This window comes from Euprymna scolopes, chromosome 9 (genome assembly GCF_053919585.1).
Source record: "Euprymna scolopes isolate OS-2025 chromosome 9, ASM5391958v1, whole genome shotgun sequence".
NCBI classification, from domain to species: domain Eukaryota; kingdom Metazoa; phylum Mollusca; class Cephalopoda; order Sepiida; family Sepiolidae; genus Euprymna; species Euprymna scolopes.
In genome coordinates this window covers 38,382,769-38,403,643 of record NC_136490.1, presented here as the reverse complement: position 1 = coordinate 38,403,643, position 20,875 = coordinate 38,382,769, and the positions used below count along the sequence as shown (strand labels likewise).

The following is a 20,875-nucleotide window of genomic DNA, read 5'->3' as shown; positions in this document are numbered from 1 at the left end:
TATATATATATATGAAAATATGCTTATTCAATTATATTTCACCTCTTATTTATACCAATCCTTTAATTTATGAAGCTCGGTGTAATTACAGAGCATATACAAATAAATTAAAAAAAAGGTTTATATTCCAAATTTCAAGATGTTGTCAATGTTAACGTTTATTTCTTTAAGCATGTTAAAAATGTTCAATTCTTGATAGCACCTGTTTCGTAGTACAGAATCATTCATGTAATTATTATGTCAATTTTTTAATTTATTCCGCCCTTAACTCATCAGAAGAAAAGGAACTCATCAACTTTAAAAGAAAAAGGAATATGGGCATGATTACAAAGTCTGAACATCGGAAAAGAAGTTGCAATTGTATTTTCTTTTAGTTACGCCATCTTTGAATTTTAAATTATATATATTTTTTTATTAAAAGGTAAACAGTTACATTTGGTCGCTATAAATAGCCATCTGTTTCAGTCAATGAGACTTCATCAGGCGACTCTGAACCATCTTTAGGATCATATGGTTCAGAGTCGCCTGATGAAGTCTCATTGACTGAAACAGATGGCTGTTTGTAGTGACCAAATGTAACTGTTTATCATTAAAAAGTATTTTGCTCTTGTTATCGAGCACTATCTAACAACTTCATTGAGTTCTTTAGTTCCTACTTTTGAATATCTCAAGCCTTAATTTGACTAAAACAAAAGATGCTGAAAGCGATATAATAAATCAATGCACTCAAATTCAGTTTAAAACAAAAACATTCAATAAAATTAATATCAAATATAACCTGGCAAGACAAGAAAACCCTATATATTTATATAAATTATTTTAATCGGAATTCGTTATTGAGATGAGTATTATATTAATCTATTTATTGTGGACTATTATTCTCATCTTTATTAGTTGTTGACAGCACGGTTACCACCTGATGAAGGCCAAAGGAATAGTTGTCCGAAACGTCATGAAACAACAACTAATAAAGATGAGGATAATAGTCTGCAACAAATAAATTAATATACCTATACATTTACTTTCAAATATTATAGGCTTAAATGGTATTGTAATCCGAGTATCAGAAAATAATAGGAGAAAACTAAGAAGTATTGAAATTAAGGATAGAAAAGCAAGTTTACTCAAGAAAAAATACAAGATGAACATAGTATTAATAGCAGTTGGTTAGGTTCATCTAACAAGTCCTGTGCTATCTAATTAATTTGTGTTCTTTTTTATAGGAAAAAAAAGGCAATTTTCCTTATTTAGGTATTTTATGGCAAACACTTAATTGCCATTTAATTAGATTTGCTCATAGAAAACAGCTCAATAAATGGTATTCGATTTTCAATATAACTTCTTATGAAGAACTTTTCAAAAGTATCATGTCAATCTCAAAATGTTTACCGATGTACACAAATGTTACATGGTTAATGTTTGCCAAATTCTTTGTTTTTTGTAGTTCTAATCATGTCTACTTTCAGAATAATAACCCCTGACAAACCCGACAAGCAGCTAAATCCCACCCTTTCACAATAGAGATCCCTAGATGTAAGAAAGCCTTGTCCTCCAGTACTTTCTTCCGCAGAACCGCTAGACTTTGGAATTCCCTTCCGGGTTCCTGCTTCCCCAACTGTACTGACATGCAGAAGTTCAAGTGTAACGTGGACTGACGTCTTGCTGCCCAACTCCCCACATAATACCCCTGTAGCTTATGTCCCTAATAGTAGCCCCCTACATCAAAGTGGCAATGTGCCTTGTTTGGGGTGAAAATGTAAAAAAAAGAATAACAAAGCAAAACAACAAAAACTCAGCATTTTGATTTATGCCTAGAGTTGTGTAGGTAATATACATTTGAAATCTGCAAATCAGTCTGTCATTACAAAGTCAAATAAGGCGTGATATAAAAATCTATAGGTTTTATTGACATCTCAGACAAGAATATGAAGTAGCCTCAAATATAGTAAATGGAGAGAAGGGAAATGTGGAGGAAACTGAGAAGGTTATCAATTGATCAGTTATTGTTTTAAGTTGTAAGCAAAACAATATGAAAATAGAAAAGGCTTTTTTTATGAGTAATACTAAAAAGAAAAGCGTCAAATGATTATCTAAAAAAAATATAAGAAATATTTTAATGTAATTGAGCAAGGTGAATTTTTTTCCAAAGGAACCAATTTGAGTTTTAGTCTTTTTTCAACTAGAAGTTATTTCTATATATAAAAAGTGAAGCATGCCTGGTCCACCGTGAGTGCACAGTAAACGAGGTATAAAAAAATGACTAAGCTCAGCATTTGCACCCCCCCCTCAATTAAACCTCAAAGTCCCCAGGGGACGTCAAATCTTGGTGAAAATGAACAAACGGTGCAGTTTTAGGCCTTAACACATGTAAATTTGAGTTCTGCACCATGCAAAAAAAGAAATGACATAGTCCATCATTTACACCCCACCCCCACTTAGCCCGAAAAGTCCCCAAGGTCTTAACATATTTAAATTTGAGTTCAGCACCATGTAAAACTACTAAATAGAAATACACAGAGAATTCTTGACAAATATGGTATAATAGTCCCAAAAATGGAGTGTTTTTATAAGCCCTAAAAGAGCCCCTGGGGCACACCCAAGAGTTATCGCGATGTATAGACAAACAAAATTATATAGAAATCAGTTAGTTACAACTTTTCAGAAAGTTTTATAAAAATCCAAGGCATCAATTTTTTTTTAATAAGCACAAAAGTGTCAATTTTAGCCATTTTAACCTGAAAGACACCCCTAGGGGTGCAACTGAAGTTTCCCAAGAAAATTCGTCCAGTTACTTTTTTTAATCATATGATGTTTAATATTTCTGAAAAATTTCTGCAAAATTCCAAGCTGTATTTATTGAAAAAAGTACGGATAGAAGAACGGACGAACAGACAAAGGGGAAATTTACAGGTCCACCTTCCTTTTGTCGGGGGACCCAAAAAATTGAAACGATTTTTCTTCTGACAGTATTAGAAAGCAAGGAGGCAATTCCTATGCAAATCTTTTGCACTCATCATTTCCAGTTAATACTGTAGCGTATTTTCTTGCAAAAAAAAACAAAACAAAAACTAACCTTTATCACCAGTTAATAAATATAAATTACCCGCTTTGCCTTACTCCCTCAAATACGTAATCCCAGATAGGTAATAACAAATATTTTGCCCTCTTTAAATTTAATCCTCTCTCAGAACCAGAAATCACTGTCTTTTTTTTTCCTCAAAGCTGTACATAGCCACATGACTTCTGACATGCATTAAATTCATACATATTATGCTTGACTAAAAACTTGAAATAACAAACGGCCCGCTTCCATTCTTAGTTTAACAGAATGATGGAATAGCCGATAATCAGCAGCTAGTAATACACATTGAGATTACAGACAGCCGCTACTTGGATTAACAGTTTGCATTTTTTGAACACGAGAAAAAAACATTTGTTGGGTCTGTTTCAATTCTGTTTAACCACACAAAAAACATTCTTTGGGTACATGGCTTTATAAGTTATCCTATTTTTATTTTACTTTCTTTTTTTCATTATACGACCATCACTTACATAAATCATTTAGCTTAGCTATCTTATGTGCAAACACATGTTGATACGAGCACATTGGTCACATTTCGTCTTGCGGTCTGCGCCATTCATATGTATGGAAGCCTTCAGTAGCATAGATTTACTTTTTCCTCGGCTTGATAAAACCCCAAAGTAAACCACGATTCTATATCACTTCTTAACATTTGTACAGCACTCACTGCTCTTCCGCCCATTATTATTAAGATTTTTTACAACTGCTAATACTACTAATACTACTACTACTACTTTCAGAATGATTGTTATTAATTTTCTTATTACTTTCAGTGATATTAGTATTAGTAATACTACTACTAAAACTATAACTTATCTCTTTTTCAAATGTATGCGGGGGGGGGGAATGGTACCTTTTTCGCCTTTAGTTATGATTAAGGTACTTAATTTGATCTAGCACTTTTAATCCTGATGTGCACACACCAGGATTCGACCAAGGTATTCTCCCCCCCCCACCTCCCACACACAACAATAAAACAATTATTCACATGCATGTTTTTTTTTTTGTAAACGTTGAATTACTCTTGAAATTCATATCTAGATGTAGCATAATCCTCACTCTTATTTCTTTAATTATGAAATACACACAGCATGGTTTGATCGTTAGTATTTTACATATTTACATATTAACAAAAGTAAAAGGTATTTCTGCAGAATAAGGCCCGGCTTTATTGTTGGTATTGTTGTCCGTGGTGGCGATATTAGTATTGTTATTATTCCTACAGACAGGGCTTTTTAACAACATTCACATATACTTCTGCAGAATTTAACAAAAGCATACCATAAACAACTTGACTACTTACTGTGACGGCAGTCGATGATGGCATTATAACTATATTATTATTATTATTGTTGTTGTTGTTTTTGTGGTGGTAGGGGACTATTGGTATTATTTTTACTAATCGTACTATTTTGATTTTCGGGGTGGCAGAAAACCTACACAATGTCATAATCCAAGTTATACTCATCCAATAGATGTCTGGTTAGTGCTTTCTCTCCTCGGTCTTTTCATTCTCCTGGACCCTTCTCGACTATTGAGTATGGCAACAGTTAAGGTTGAATTTATTATTATTATTATTAGTAGTAGTAATAGTAGTAGTAGAAGTATCATCATTATTGTTATTGTGGTTGTTGTTGGTGAATTTAGTATTGTTATTATTGCAAATTTTTTTTACTAATAATACTATTTTACTTTTTTACGTTCTTCATATTTTGGGTTTTTATTATCTTGATGTATTATTCTATTTCTTTTGCTTCTTATTTTAATATTTTTTTATTTCCCCAGTTAATGTTATTACTATTACTCTTATCGCTACAGTTCTATTAGCATCATGAGTATTGCTATTATTATTATTATTATTATTATTTTACTTTTCTCAGTATTACTATTATAATTTACATTATTATTACTCTTTTTATTCTTACTATTATCAATAATGTTAATGCTATAAGTAGTAATAGTAGCAGTATTACAATTTTTGTTATTATTGATCTTCATATTAATATTGCTGACATAAATAATTATAGCTTGGACATTGAGTTTTTGTCACTTATTATGAATTGTCAGACAACGCCGGGCCACAGATAGGCTAGTTTTATAATATTTTCAAATTGGTTAATCTAACATTTAGATACTCCTTAGAAGTATTCCATACCTAATTGTTTTTAAGTCATTTACACAGGCACACACACAACACACACATATAAATTCTTTATGTGTGTATGTGTGTGTGCCTTCAACATTCTGATACATTCCAAATGACAAAATTTTAAAGACTAGAAATGCACATTAGTCATTGTTTGCAATAAAACAACATAGTAACTGAAAAGTACATATTTACTTCATTTGAAAGACATTAGAAAAACACTGATTTAAAGTTATATTTTAAACAGTTTTCTTTCTTCAAAAAAGTATAGTTTCAATATATTCGCCCCATGACCCGATCCACCCACAAATTAAATAATTTTCTTTTTAATTTTAAGAGAGAGAGAGAGAGAGAGAGAGAGAGAGAGAGAGAGAGAGGGAAAACGTGCTGTCTACTCTAGTTAAAATGAAAAATTTTATCTTATTTTAATTAGTTGCCACAAATCTAGTGTAAAAAATTCAACAAAGATATATATATATATATATATATATATATATATATATATATATATAAGAGAGAGAGAGAGAGAGAGAGAGAGAGAGAGAGACATGTATTGTTGGCTGAATTTTTCACACTAGATCTACATAGTATTACATCTGCCGTGTGATTTTCAAACCCAATTCAAAAATCCAATCTATGTCATCGATTACATATTATATCCAGATTTATATCTCTTTTAGTAAGACACACTTTATGATCGACACTGATCCTTTTCCTTGGTTAATCGCATCAAAATTCTGTTGTCAGTAAATACTCTTAAATAATATATTAAATATAGATAATGATTTGTTTATTTTTTTATTTTTTTTATTTCTTGCCATATTTACAAAAAACAAAAAAATTGTATAAGAAAATGTTCATGTAAAAAAATAGGGGAATAAATATGCATTTGCTTATTTACCGAGTCCAATTTAAAAGATTGATTTTTTGTGAGAAATAATAAATCAATCAAAAATAAAACCTGATCAGGATAAAAAAGCGTGCGTATGTGTGTGTATGCATATAAAATCTACTATGTCTTATTCGATGTAAAGTATCTATTTTCAAAATACGTCATTATATAATTCATTAATTTTGGTTTGAGTTCTTTAGTTGACGTATGTGCTAATTTGATTTGCAATAACATAATAGTATTTCTTAAAGAATACTTTTATTGGGAACGACTGGCTTATTTCAAGAACTTGTATTAAGTTCACTTCAAAGTACATCAAATGTAGTTAAAAGATACTGTGGTGCAAAATATGCAAGACGGGTGTGTTTGAATTTGAGATTCGTTCTCCCTAAGGAGGTCCCAATAATTTAATTAGCCCAGGATCGCAAAAGTCATAATCTTTCCCTAGCTGTAAACAATGTATACAAAAATAGTTATAAAATATCTTATTCATTTATTTTGTTCACTAACTCAGACCTCAAGTTTCAAATACACATAAGAACTGGCCATAGAATCAACGAATAATAAAAATGTATAATGCTCCAGTTTCGTAAAAGCAAATCTAAATATAACAAATTTGTTTATCCTTAGCTAACGTTGAATAAACAATGACCGCTAACTGCTAGATTAAATAGATAAAGTGTCTCAACAATATAGTTTTATTGTAAAATGTTTCGCCACACAATGAACATAATTTATACTAGCAGGGAGACCCGACGTTGTCCGGGGTTGAATAGAGATAAACAAATGTTCCACGCTCCCATAATTTTATTCTCATCAAAATCAGTGAAACTGTAGAAAATGTGTAAGGAAAGTCCTTTAAAATTACTGCGCCCTCTGTAGATGTATAAGGAAAATCCTTTAAAAGTAATGCGCCCTCTGTAGATGTATAATGTTGCAGCAACAATTCAAAGCAATTCAATAACCAGTAAACACCGGTTCTGCACGGAATCCAACTAGCAAGGTACCTAGACGGACGCGAACGGTTACTCAGAACGGACCCAACAACGGTAAGATATGCTCACACCCAGACGGCACGACAAGCAACAGCAACACCATCCCCGACCAAGTCAATCATCTTGCTTTTATGGCCGTTGCAGGCCGGCTAAATTTGTATATTGCGAGAATTCATGTGACTTTGCGAGATATCATCCTTTACAAAACACGGCGGCTGCTATCTTGATCTTTCTTTCTCTATTTTCGGTCGGCGACGCCGAGCCGGCCCCGAGGTAAGTCTTTCCTTTTCGTCCGTCTCTCTTACGCACCCACACAAACACGCGGGCGCTTGTCTCCTGGATGCACATTACAGAAACCACCCATTTTTAAATCAAATTGATCGACTGTTCTAGTTAGGGACCCCCCTTCCGCAGTGTACTGGGAGAAAGCTTTACATATCTCCCCACAGTGACTTAGTTCACAATATGTTGTAGTCTACATTGCATTGTAGAGAATCTACTGTTGATTTTATAAAATTATCTGTAAATAATGGCTTCACTTAAAGTTTTAAAAGCAAAAGTCAAGAATCATAGTTCAACAGGAATATTCATTTCAAATGCGGTCCTGTCTCATCAAAGAACTGACTGTTGATTTTATGAAATTATTTCAACATAATCACTTGGATTAAAATTAAACGTACAAAAGCATCATGGTTCAATTCTGCTCTAAAATGAAACATTCATTTCAAACGTGCCCGTCTTATAAAAGAATCTACAGTTGATATTATAGGCTGAGTCTTTCAGCTTGTGTAGTGATAAAACTTCTCAAGTGCACTTGTGATGTTAGGTTGTATAAAAGTGTTAACTTTGATCAAAATTGGATTTCATTCTTTAATCGGATTTTTCCATTTATCAATTTTGGATACTTTACCAGATGCATTCCAATACAAAACCTATGTAAGAATACTCAACAACACGTCAAGTACCTTCATGTAAAATTTAAAAAAAAAAAAAAAAAAAAAAAATCAGCCTAGCCGTTTCCGAGTTCATGGGAAACAAACTCTCTCTTTCACACACACACACACACACACACACACACACACACACACACAGTTCCTTTTATGTAATATTAGAGATAAGTAAAATATGTCTGTTTGTATGGTAGACAATTTTCCCAGATGAGCAATCAAAAAGTTAAATTTAGTTTACAAATAAAAGCTAAATAACCAAATGATGCAAGTGAGCTTAGTTTTTAACAAGTTTCTTTTTAGCCTGGAAGCAATAGTTTTTATAAAAAAGAAACTTGTAAAAAATAACGCAGTTAATGCTTAACCTAGTGTAATGTGCAATTGTTTCTTTGAAAGTTGAATGAAATTCTGACTGAAAAAGAAAGCTGATTGAAATATTAAATTAACCCTGATAGCATTTATTTATACTGAGAAAGTTAATTTCATTCATTAAAAACGATAAAGCATTTGGTCTGTCCTCATTTTTTTTTTTTTTTTTTTTTTTTTAAATGTCTAAAACTTTTTTAGTCTTCAACATCCAAACATTTTATTTTAAATTTTTACCGCGGTGCAAAAAGTTTTATTTATATAGTTACATTTTTTAATATAAGATTAATCAAAAACTCAAACGAAATAAATCTAGCTTTTCTCAATAATAACTTAGATAACAAAACCAAACAGTAACAGCAGTAGCTTAAGTGATCGATTTTCAAAGTCTAGGTTGCTGGCAAAGTTAAGAGCAAGGTTAAGTTTGTTTATCTGCCTCCCACTGCAGCAAAGGTTAGACAGAAGATCAGTTTAAAGTGGGGAATCCAGTTCCTCAAAATGTGAGGGGGGGGGTGCACTCTGAATGGTTAAAACATTAGCCATTTGTCAGCATGTCCCCATAAAGGCACCTCAAACGATCATCAATAAACTATTCATTCTCAAAGGAAAGGGTAATACCTGGCCAGAATAGATATTGATTCTGCCAGAAGTCTTAAATACTCGCCACCATCCACACTGTGTCATAAGAGTAAGTAGGACTGACCAAAATAGCCCGTTATGGAGAGGCGGTGCCGGCATCTAAAAACAGACTATTAAAAAAAAACAAACTTACTTTTGCCCCTGAAAATACACGAATTTAACTACATTTTCTCACAAAAAACAAAAAAACAAAACAAAACATTTCTTTAATATATTTATTTTTTATTACTGTTAGGTTTTGCTTTGAAATCTGAATTAAGCTTTTAATTTTTGATGGTATGGTTATGAAATATAGAAGATAATTTTTTTTAAGTACGAAAAAAAAAAAAAAAAATTGAAAAATTTACCTCTCCCCCACTGCCGGAAGATATGACAAGGTTGGAAGGTGGAGATTGAAAAACCAGTGCAAAAGAGGTGCATGTACTCTGGCTATCAAAAATGTCTGACCAGCTCCGTTAGCAACTCCGGTAGGGGTGTCTCAGGCGATGTAGCAATAAACTAACCTCTTCTACAAAAAGAAAAGGTAGAAGCCTCCACCCCTACCCCGCTCATTAAAAAAAAAAAGATACATGATAAAAAAAATGTCAAAATATTTCTCATTATTAAGGTAGGTTATCTTTTAAAAAGGAAAAGAAAAAGATGAACTTAAAAAAAAAAACGATCACCGTTTGCTGAGAGATTTTAATATTTAATTGGGGGTTATCTTATATCATTTGTATTTTTAATTAAATTCTTTAGATTTTGAATTCGAAGAGTCTTGAAAAATAGAACCATCCTCTGTAAAATCAAAAGGGTACAAATTATTACTAAAATGTCTTGGGTCAGAGTCGGGTGGTTTAATTATCAACTCTACAGCCCTGGTTAGGTCTGTTGCATTAACGTTTTAGTTTAATACCATTGAAAAAGATTAGAATCCAGACTTCCTTTAAAACAATGGATAAAACACGGAGGAAGGAGTTAGTTGAGGAATTAATCCAAACTGCATGCCTTTCAATTTATACCATATAGCCTAATACATCATTGGCTCAGAGATCATCATCATATTTGGTTAACATCTGTTTTGCGTACTGGCATATATTGAGCAGAAGATGAGCTATGCAGTATGGCACCTAAGCAACCTAATGATGGATCTGGTCCATGTGATACCAAAATCAAAATCTATCTCCCCAAATTTTATTTATGATAAATGATAACTTCAACCAAATCAACATTTTAACCTCTAAAGTTAAAGAGTAAAGTAAAAAAAAAAGATGGGAGATTGGAATTCTGTTAGCATTTTAATCATGAAGAAGTTATCAAAGACAATTTTCCATATTTTAAACTAGCCTGGGTTCCCGGCGTTGCCCGGGTGTTTGGAGGTGTGTGTTGAGCAAAAAAAAGTGATAGTAGGCAGGTAGACAGGCTCGAACCCATACCGCGAAGGAGGAAAAGAATGTGGGGAAAAAAAATGTGACGTCTTTGCTGTTGCGTCCATCACCAAACCGAAGTGGCGAAAGTTTAAATTAAGGCTATTCAATCGAAAAGAGGGGATGACTTTAAAAAATATCGGTAAAAACGACCCCTCCTTGTAGAAAAGTGCCCAGTTGAGGGTGAAGAAATTAATGTTTTTAGCCAATTTTTCGATATTTTTCATCCGAAGGGTCGAGCTTCATAACGATACCGATCTCGTGAAAATCTGTCGTCTCTGTCAAAAGTTTTAAGCAGACATACAAACATACGTAAATTTAAAAAGACAGGTAAGATTTATATTATAGATTAGCAAAACATTTTAACCTACCTACACATAACACTAATGGAGATTTGTATTTAAACGAAATGCCGTGGATGAAAATAATTACTAGTCACAAACTTGTTCTAATCAAGTTGAGATACTGCTTCTTATTAGATGATCGTAGCATATAAGTGTGTGTACTAGGCGCTAAATGTGCGAGGATGAAGACACTTCCTTGCAAAAACTAACATTACTAAATGTGTGTCATACTAGCACATGACAAAATCGTATAGTTCTATGCATCTACATAAGCAAGTCAGAACTTAACAAGACCATAACACAATGTACAGCCGACTGGGAACTGCCTGTGAATTTAATATCCCCTTGACACGTCCTCCTTTGGAGGAAGTCAGTTCAGCCCACCAATGGTGAACGCTATACAACAAACAAAACATAACACTAAGATGCATCCAGTTAAAAAAAAAAATTTTTAAATACATGCAAAAAAAAAATTTTTTTTAAATACATGCAAAAAAAACAACATTTTTTAAATACATGCAAAAAAAAAAAAAAAAAAAAAAATTAAGTCTGATACATTATATATAGTAACAGTATTTATTTTCAATAAAAAAAGTAATTTAATTTATTACATCAATAAAGTGGATAGCATATGCAATAAGCAGTGGCTAGCCGATTTATTAGTCTTTTAAAATCACAATTAAAGATGATATCTTTACAGAGCCGAATGAAACGAAATACATAGCCAGTTAAGCTTCGATGTCTGCATCTAAAATTAAGAATTTTAGATATACTAGATGAACCTGGCGTTGCTCGGTATTAAACGTAATGTTAAATTCGTTAAAACGTAAATTAAGTAAAAAAACAAAACAAAACGGAAAGAAACTGAGACAGGTGTATGCGAGTATTATGTTTTTTCTAAAAAGTTCACTTCTTGTAAGTAAAAAATTACTCGAGCTAATATCGAAACCAAAACTTAAAGACAGTGAGTCAAGTACAATAACCATTAGGCCAGCTTGACATGATCTTTAAAAAGCGTTTTTAAGCCTACTTATTAACATAATGTGAACGATTTATGCATGCACAGTCAGAAAACAGTTGACAAACATAAAAATCCGATGGGCCCCAAGTACCAATTTTAACCCTTTAGCTGCCTTTTTTTTTCCAGATGAAAACCGATTAAAAAGTTTTCCACATGTCTCAATACCCTATATACAAAATTTCAAGTCTGTAGATCAAAAATTCAATGAGTATACACAGACATGACAGAAAAGAATAGACATTCGGAGAAACAGTTTATTTCAATAAACAAAATTTATCGAACAAAATCAAAAATAAATGATCACAAATTTAATAACTAATAGTTGGTTGACATCCCTTTTGCTGGACTCTTCTTGGCATGGCATTGATCAGTTGACGAATATCATCTTGAGGAATTTTTTGCCATGTCTGACGTAATAATGCTAAAAGTTCAGACTTAAAAGATGGCTTCCTTTTCTTTGTGCGAAGGTTCTGGTTTAATATGCCCCAAAAGTTTTCAATTGGGTTCATATCTGAGGACTGATTTGGCCATAGAAGTTTATTAATCTCATTTTGGTTCAACCAATGTTGTGCCGCCCTAGCAAAGTGACAAGGAGCTCCGTCTTACATAAATAGGGAGTTAACTTGGTTTATCTTACGACTTCAGAATATTGGTAGAAGTCCTTCATGTAATATTGAAACATATTTAGCAGAATTGATGTTTCCTTTGCACTTCATCAGGTCTGAGCGACCATCACTCCAAATTGCACCCCATACCATAACCAAGGAACTCTCATGTTTTAGCGTTGGCTGCAATTGTTGTTTTTAGTCAAACTCTTGCTGAGGGAGCTTCTATACCCATACCCTTCTACTGTCAGGAAATAATGCAAATTATGACGCATCAGAGAAAATGGCATTGGTCCAAAAGGTCATAGGTCTCTCCACCATCTCACGAGCCCAATCTTTTCTGTGCTTCATATTGATAGCACAAAGAAGAGGTTTGCTTCTCACAGCTCTACCAAAGTAGTCCAGCTTGTGAAGATACCTGAACGCTGTTCTGGGATTGACACCGGCTTGTGTTGCAATATCAGAGGCTTTGCACCGAGAATACTGCTCAACATTTCTTTCCACAAGACACACGGTTCTTTCAGAGGGCCCAGGGCAATGTGGATAATTTTGTGTGCACTCTTTGTCCTCTCTTGTGAATTGTATGATCACTGTATTAACAGTGGAAATGGGTTTTCCTGCTGTTTTGTGTTGATTAACACCACCTTCATGTTGAACCACGGTTCGTCCTTGCAGAAATTCTGATAGGTCTGATGTTCCTTTTGTTTGTGGCATACTTCAATGTTGTTAGATGCAATTTTAATGAGATACTCTAAGTTATTTCAGCACTATTCTTATCTGTAAATATAAATAAGCTTATATCAATCTTGGGAAAAATATTTCTTAGTGTCTATTCTTTTCTGTCATGTCTGTGTATAGGTTGAGAAGTGTCCTCACACACATACATTCTCACTTTTATAGATACAAGTAGCCCGTTGCAGCCAGATGGCTGCATATTGTGAAAGAAAAGCGAGTTAAGTACAGTGTATTTACACAACCAATATTTATGAAAGTAAAGTTAGCAATTACTTATTTTTTCGTCGGTTCTCCTGTAAGAGATGTCTCCTTGAACTACTTTAACAAAAAAAATATTGTATTTTCAACCAATATTAACGAAAAAAAAAAAAAAAATGAGATACATGAGTAAAAGTATTATTTTATTTAATGACCGGTGGTCTAAACTGACCACCCTTGGTCAAATCACAGAAAGTCCACTTTTGTTTTAATCAGACGGAGAAAATGAAAGTAATTAGTTTTAAAATGTAAAAAAAAAAAAATATTGTATTTTTTCAACCAATATTAATGAAAAAAAGTATGAGATACATGGGTAAAAGTATTTATTTAATGACCGGTGGTCTAAACTGACCACCCTGGTCAAATCAGAGAAAGTCCCTTTTTTTTTCTTTTTTTTTTTTTTTAATCAGATGGAGAAAAAGCAAGTAATTTTTTTTAAAAAGTAAACAAAAGAATCTTGTATTTTTCAACCAATATTAATCGAAACCTTTTTACTTTCTTTTTTTTTTGGTTGCAAATCAGAGAAAATCCTTTTTTTTGTTTTGTTAATCAGACGGAGAAAATGGAAGTAATTTTTTTTAAAATAAAAAAAAAGTCTTGTATTTTCAACCAATATTAATCGTTGACTGCTGCTGCTGCTACTCTCAGCGATTTAATGCCTCTCACCACCACTTTGCCTAACGGCTGCTGATGCTACTCCCACTAATTTAACTCCTATCACCACTACTATTTCGCATTTCTTTGCATTTATTTTGCATTTCCATACACTAAACATGGATATAAATACCACTAAAACATCTGCTGGGTCATAAGCTTCATTTTGGTACCTAAATTGCCTGGGTGGGTTGCCTATAGGCCGACTTAAACCGCGTCACACACACACTCACAGACAGACAGTAGAGAAATTTATAATAGGATATAGATTTTAAATAAGCTATTTTTCAACCTGATCTCCTTCTGAATGTTATGCTGATAAAAATAATAAAATAAAATGTGTCCTAATTACTTCTCCTTTGCTATAACTCTCTAATACACCTCATATTTAATATTACTACTACTACTACTACTACTACTACTACTTTGCTAAATGCGAGTTACTCAACGCTTCTTTTCCTAAGGCATTTTCATTTTAAATTAAAAAAACATAAAATATATGCAAAACTATACTTGTTTTAGGATTGAGTGATGTTTGAAAAAAATTGCTTTAATTATTCCAATTAACTAATTTATAGTTCACTGAGAAGTTACCAATATCTATCTTCTATGTATTTCTCTCGGCCTCTCTCACTGTGTTGATTCAACCACTAATATTTTTTTAATGGCTCCGTGGACATTTAGAAAAAAAGTGACTCACCCTTTTCAACTAATTTAGATAGTGTTCGTACACAATGTCAGCACCTATGGAAATTAGATAGCAACAATAATAGGTCACATTACACCTATGTTATTTATAAGGATAATATGTTATTTATAAGGATAATATGTTATTTATAAGGATAACACAAATATAAAAGGAATTCCCAGTTTCAATGATACAAGAAGAATTTTTTGTAAAACTTGCGGAGAATGCTCTGTTTTACAGTTGTTGTAAAAATGGAACAGAAATTTACATTTCGTTCCGTTTTAAATTCGGTACATTTTTACATTACGCTCAACTGATCGTTCGCATTCGACATGTCAACTTTTATAGGTTTTCAAGTATGCTGACAAGGTTGGGGGTGTCTATTCTGAAAGCCGTTCTTAACATGAGAGGTAGGGATGTTTATTCATTGTAAGCATACTCGAAAACCTGTAAAAGTCGACATTTCCAATGTAAACGGTTGGCCTTATGTAAAAAAAATAAAAAATAAAAATGGTATACCAAAATTGACTTTTCGTTTAAAAATTTTGTTAATAAAATTTTATTTATATATAAAAAAAAAAATCTTTCGTTTTATATATATATAAAAAGTACGATTGTTGAATGTTATTCTTTTGATTACTTTCGTTTTTTTGGGGGGAGGAGGGGCACAAAAAAGATTAAAACGGAACGAAATTTAAATGTCCGTTCCATTTTTACAACAACCGTAAAACCGAATTTTTTAATAGATATATCACAGTTTAAGAATTTTTCATGAAATAAAAATAGGGCAAATAGTGATAGTGTTTGTGACCCAGAAAGTCATAAGTAGACTAGCGTAATTATTTATAATTTAAAATTATTGTCGCCTCTTTAATAAAATTCTTAACGTTGAGCATTGTCTGAGAAATTTTAAAAAAGTCGGTTAGCTAGCGTTGCGTGTGTGAGATTGTGACTTCCTGTTACTTAATCACTTTAAGATCATCTATATTAAACGTTAAGATTCATTAATGTTAAAATTTCACTTAATTTTGTGGTAGTAAACGGTGGCCATCGGGTATATTCCTTACTAATGGAATTAAAGGTGGCTTAATGGCAGGGTTCAACTTCTTCAATCAGCGTTGATCATCATCATCTGCACTGATGATTGCATAAGCATGAAACACTAGTGTCTCTAGGTATTAAAATTAATATATATATATATATATATATATTAGTAATAAATAAACATTGTTTTGTATATATAAACCTACCTTTTTTTATCTTCTGATGAGAAGCATTAGGTTTCGAAATACCATGGCCTATAAAGGTTCTCTTTTTTTTTTTTTAACTTATTGATTTGATAATGTCAAAGTTTTATTTTACTCTAAATTTTCAGCCTTCATTTCTTACTAATATATATATATATATATATTAGAACATTTTGGAAATATATATGGCAATTAAGCGACACATTTTCTGTGTTTTATCCTCGTGGGGATTCGTCAGACTGTTGCAAGGAACTGATGTTGCTTTGTGTGTTTATATATTCCCGTGGTACTGGGTTTGCTAGTTAGCCAACCAGATTCTTTGTTATCCACACATCCATTTATGGTAGGCTACGCATGTGTGTGTGTGTGTGTGTGTGTGTGTGTGTGTGTGTGTGTGTGTGTGTGTGTGAGTTTACTCAGTGTCATATTGTAACTGTACTTCAGAAATAGCTGAATAAAGCTACTATAGCTACAACTTCGTTTACTCAACAATTTTATTCCTTAAGATCTTGTTTAATGAGAATGAAACCATTTTAAATCAACCGAGTACAAAATATTGACCAAGGATGAAAACAATGTGCCCTCTTCTGCTTTGAGAGACAATGGATACCTTTAGTATAGAGCGCAAAGTTAAAGGTCTGTGATTCTATCCTCGAGGCCAGGTTGATAATATTAATGAAATTATTTGTGTCTATGAGAATGAATAATTTTTTTTTTCATCAGTAATCAATAATTCTCATGAATTTTGATAGAATCAAAAAGGTATAAAGAAAATGAATTTTTTTTTCACTCAATTGAACACGGGTTGGAGATTGAGTGTATGAAGTATTGTGCATAATAAGATGACGGTGGAAAAAATTCCTGGCCACCTGAAACACAAATATTTGGTAGGAAGTAGAGCATGATGATAAAAAGTGAGAGAAAAATATTAAGAGGCAAAAAGAGAAATGTAAAAAAAAAAAAAATGTACGTTAAAGATACAATATAGATTTTTTTTTTCTAAAGTGAATATTGTATTCGAGAAAAATTGGAAATATCAATATTATTCAAGTGTAAATAGATTTAAATAAAATACACGAATTTTATTTCGCCGAAGAGTAGAAAAATGAAAAGGGAAAAATATTTAATTTGTTTTGCGGCATCTTGAACCACAATAGTAAGTGAAAATGTCACAATGACATTGGCTATGTTTTTTTTTATTAATTTTTTCTTTAAAGTTTAAGGAGTTTAATATCTCAGCAAATATATGCGCATTTATGAAAGGCAGTGCTAGCAAAGGTTTACATAAAAATCTATAAATTAAAAATTAAATCATGTGTAATACTTGTGCATTATAATATAATGGAAAACTGTTTACACGAAGCTATGTTAAAAATCAGAGTAAGGACATTGAAATACGCTGTTTAGACTGCAGAACAAATAAAAATAAAATAAAATAAATGAACCTTTTCACCAATTTGGCATAGTGGTTAGTGTGTTTGATAATGAGTCAGGGAGACTGAGGTTCAATCCTGGGTCAAGCCATACAGAAGAATCTAAAAATGGTACTTGATACTCCCTTGCTAAACACTCAACATTATAAGGTTAGGATCAAAAGTAAAAGCTGAGAAAGGATTATTTAAGCGTAGTACCTAATAAAAAGGGAGCCTTTGAGTTGCCTGTGACTATGATCAACCTCTTTACTTTTACTTACTATAACTGTTTAAGACACTATAAACGATATGTCTCCTTATTGGCATATTATAAATGTATTTCATAAATAGTTGACTAAAGCCTCTATAGCTACAACCTCTTCTCTACAGTGTTAATTCTTAAAGTACGAGGTACAGTTGCATTTTAAGCACTGGATTTTTTTTTAATACATGGTAGTCGCCACTTATCAAGGCCCAGAGGCCACTCGGGGATAAGGGTTATTGCCTGTACAGTAATCAATGGGATAATATAGTAATCGTTAGTAATGGAGATTTGATAAGGGGGCGGTTTATCAGGAATTTGTTTATGTTGGACTTGAAGACATCCAAGTTGAAGTCAGGTGGGAAACAGGCAAATGGAAGAGAGTTCCACAGGCGTGCACTTCTAAGAAAGAAGCTTTGTTCATGGAATCTATATTTTGATTTAGGCACAGATAAAGAGTGGGGAAAATTATTGACACTGGTTTTTGTAAATGTCTGCTTGGCTTGACTGGAAGCTGACAGAAACTGCTGGAATATATACCGAGTGCTGATCTAGTTGATTAGCCAATCAAAAAAAAAAAAAAAAAAAAAAAAAAACGATAACAAATGCGGTTAGCCAATAAGGAGCAAAGCAGACGATTTGATAAATTGGAAGAAAAAAAAAAATGAAGTTTTTAAATTTTACTTTTAATGGAGCAGACAACAAATTTAATCAGTTTAGATAAAATATTATAGACACTGGAGCAAGTCCTACAATATTGTTAAGAAAATAAATTAATACCATCGAAATTACAGGATACGTGAAAGTAAATGCGGCTTAAAAAAAAAAAAAAAAAAAAACGAACTTCTGTTAGTGATGGTCTTGCTTGGAGGTGCAAAACCCTAACCCCAAAACAACATAAGGTGCAATAGTAACTTTGTTTTTAAATCACGTAAAAAAAAAACCCCTACTTTTTATAAAATAAGATAAAACAATACTTATTCATGCAGCTTATGGCCTCAGCTCGTGACTGGCAAAAACGTTGCAGCGGACAGCTAAAGTCCTGGATTAAGACTGAAACAAGATGCTGAGCTGATTCTGGGCCTTTACCTCACCCATGGCTTTAGCAGCATCAGATTGACGGGCACAGTCGATCTCAATTTGAGATGTGGTCAACTCAATGGGTGTAGCCAACTCAACCGATCCATGAAGTTTATGGTAGATTGTTATATTTTATTTTATTGTTTTTCCACTTAAAAAAACCCAACTTTTATTGCATTTTTTACTCCAAATAAGGCACAGTGCCACTTTGATGTAGGGGGCTACTATCTGGGACATAATTTGCAGAGATACTATGTAGGGTGTTGAGCAGCAAGGTGTCTGTTTACATTACACTTGAACTTCTGCATGTCAATACAGTCAGGGAAGCAGGGACTCGAAAAAGAATTCCAAAATCTAGCAGTCCGAAAGGAAGAAATTATTAGAGTAGAAGGCTTTCTGGCATTTAAGGATCTCTACTGTATAGGAGAGGGTTGCTGCTTGTCAGGGATATTTACATTGAGAGGGTACACGGACTTGTAGTTCGTTGGGGCACCTACCATAAAAATACTAGTATAAGTTTTGATTGTAATTATCTGATTTGATTATTTTTTGTTTCCTAGCCTTTTGTAATTTGATCAGATTTCTTAACATCTTTTTATTTTGATTGGTGCTTCGTATGTTCTGGTAGTTTACAGCAACTTCTGGTTGAGCCAGAGCGGACTTTTATGAGAATCCAGTGCTTTTAAAATGAAACAGTACTAAGTATGGATGAAAAAAAAAAACAAAAAACAAACAAAAATAAATGATGATTAAACCAAATACGAAATATTCACCGATGATGAACTTCAGGGGTAATATATTTTTTGTGTCACTCTGTACAATAAATAAACGGATACACATATGCTTTAAGTGCATGTGCTTAGCCTAATTGGTAATCAGCATTTTGCAGCTTTAAACTCTATGATAAAGTGTAATTTTTTTCCTCCTGATGGTATTGTCAGATTATTGAATACCAGCAAGATGGTGATGAAGACAATAAGGTTATTGCAGATGGACTGTCGATTCACTCAGATTAAACAATCTACTTTGGCCAATCCTATTCACAGATGTTCAATCTAACTTTTAGCTTAGATTAACTCAGATACATTAGTCTCAAACTAGAAAACACTTTAAATATATTTACCATCCTATTGAGTGGATTTTCTAATCTCGGCAAATACATTTTCACACGCCAAAAATGGACAACTGGTCAAAATAGATGCATCTCTTTTGACCTTTTGTCAGAAAAGTCGTTTTCTTTCTAATATTCAGAAGTGATTAAAACTAAGATTCCCAACAGTCTGGATAAATTGCTCTAAAATAATCGGACACGTCATAAAACACTTTCTATAACATTATTCAACGTTCCTATCACTTGTAGTCAGACAGTAACATCGTTGCATACTGAAGTAGTAATTGATCTAACAAATAAAGTTATCTTGTCGGATTTTCAAAGTTAAACCCAAATAGATTTGAAAATGATTCTGCTTACAATAAACCAATTTTCATTCATTATTGTAGCATGCAAATAATATATTTTGCACCAATTTATTTTTTTTTAATTACTTAATCTGACCCAGACATTCAGATAATGTAAAACATTTTTAACTAATCAGCAAAAATTCATCAAGGGAAATAACTCTTATTTCTACTTAAAAAAAAATGCAATATGATTGATCTTCCTTAGAACTAAAATTTTATTCTTTTATTTTCTTATTCTTTTTAAGCTGGGAATGAGGCATCCTAATGGATACCAGACATTCACCTGCTATCTTATATATTCTAATAGAGAGATCTTTTTTTAAGATTCTAACCGTCCCTTTAAGTGCAATTGTTTGGATCTCTTTTGCACATGGTTCACAGAGTATATTTGCCAGGTAATTTTTTAAATTCTTTTTCATGCGTTTACTGATCCTATAATTACTGGAATAATGAAGATCTTGCTAAGATTCCAGTTTCTTTTCATGTTGTACATAAAACCTAGGTATTTTGTTATCTTTTCCCTCTCAATGTTTAACCCAGCATTATTGGGGAATATTAACTTCTACTAAGGTTACTTCTTTCTTCCCCTTGTCCTACATCACTATATCAGGTTTAATAGCTCAGTTTTCTAATTA

General features: G+C 32.5%; 1 protein-coding gene across 6 annotated transcripts in view; it reads right to left on the bottom strand.

Annotated features, from left to right (window-relative positions):
• LOC145284502 (uncharacterized) overlaps window positions 1-20,875 on the bottom strand; it is a 424,059-nt gene that overhangs the window by 276,831 nt on the left and 126,353 nt on the right. The gene's annotated exons all lie outside the window — the stretch shown is intronic.